The following is a 1,805-nucleotide window of genomic DNA, read 5'->3' as shown; positions in this document are numbered from 1 at the left end:
CCTGAGAACTGGCAAAGCCCGGCTGGCCCCGCGGTCCTGGCGATGTGAAGCCAGGCAGGGCGCCGCCATGTCTGTGGGCAGGCACTCTGCAACCGCGCTGACTCTATTTGCAAAATGATGCTGCCAGAGTCCTGTGGGAAAGAGCTGGCGTTTCTTTCCCAGCCCTGGGGATTTGACTTGGGAGCTGCGCCCTCTCAAGGACTGCCACTAAGACAATCTTGACCTACTCTACCTGTTTTAAGACCTAGGTTCTTTGGTTACTGAGGTCAATTCCCTGGAGACATTAGTATTGAGGCCTATTTATTTGTATGGGGGGGGGGGAGATAAACAAAACAAAACGCTACTGTATTTTCCCATGGTGGATGGAAAGAAGGTACCCCTGACAGATGACATCAAATAACCAAAAATACCAGTAACTAAACTTTTCACAAGGTCTGGGTTTCCCTCCCTCCCTCTCTCCCTCCCTCCCAATAAAACAGGTAAGACCAGCAAACCATACACAGGCAATAGTGCTAAGGGGCAGCTACCCAATTTGTACAACTGCATACAAAGCTGAGTCTTTTAGGAGATGCAGCAAGGTAGAATTACAGAAGACATGAGAAAAGGGATAAGGAAAAAGGAATCATCTTTTGCTTTTTTTTGTGGTCAATTTGAAGGCATCACAGGAAACACAGTTGTGAGATGCGTCTTCAAGGATGAGCTGAGAGAAGAAGGGAAGGCATTTGAGGCCAAGGACAAAACCTTTGTAAAGAAAAGGAGCCATTGGTGAATTCAGAGCCATGTGAATAGTTTCCAGAGCTGCGTTTAAGGGTGTGGATGGGATGACCATGGAACAGATGATTGAGGGCAGGCATGAAAGGATGTGCTCACCAAGATGGGAGCCAAGCACGAGGTGGGAAGCCCATAAAAATATCATTACCAATAACCTCTATATCAACAAAATGCTCACCAAATGCAGAAGAAACATCATAGCGCTCTAGCAATGCCAAGGACAGCGGTGGAACATCAGCCAGGTGGGATGCCAACAATGGACAGACATAATGACAGTATTAACACTCACCTAACCAGCGTGATGGCAAATCTTCCTTCCCTACTAAGGCAGAGGGCTCTTTCTGCCCTCCTTTCAGCAGACAGGACAGGTAGCTACTAGACTAGGTGGGGCTGAGGAGACAAGGAGGAGAATCATCTGGAGGAGTGGGGGCTGGGCAAACTGTGCAGAAGGCCAGGGAACAGCAGCAGTGGGAGAGGAGGAGAGGACGCAGCCAAGAGGCTCTGGGGCTGGAGAGATGGTTCAGTGGCTTGAGGGCACTGACTGCTCTTCCAGAGGTCCAGAGTTCAATTCCCAGCAACCACATGGTAGCTCACAGTCATCTATAATGTGATCTGATGCTCTCTTCTGGCCCGTGGGTGTATATGCTGGCAGAGCACTGTATACATAATAATAAATAAAACTTAAAAAAAATTGACAGTCTGATAAACAGTGAAGGAGGAAAGCACGATGACCCAAAGCAAAACTTAAGGCAGGTTCAGATTTTCTACTGCTGGAAACTAGACAGTTGGAAAAGCTCTTGCCGTGGTTGAGGAAGTTGGCCAGGGAGCAGAGTGAATAGGTAGAGGATGTGTTTGAGGCACACTAGCTTGCCCTCGAAACAAGCCTGGGGGAGTGGCAGGAGGAGAGGCGTGTTGACACTGTGGGGTTTCTGTTGGGACTATTTGAGAAAGTGCTGAATAGAATTTCTTTAGTTCAGGTCTCCCGACATTCTTGTTGAACCTCAAAGTGGACTATCTTCTTCTGAGCCCTGTGG

The sequence above is a fragment of the Acomys minous genome, assembly GCF_964271855.1.
Source record: "Acomys minous genome assembly, chromosome: 8".
Classification (NCBI taxonomy): Eukaryota; Metazoa; Chordata; class Mammalia; order Rodentia; family Muridae; genus Acomys; species Acomys minous.
The sequence above is the reverse complement of the archived record's forward strand: the minus strand, read 5'-3'. Positions refer to the sequence as shown.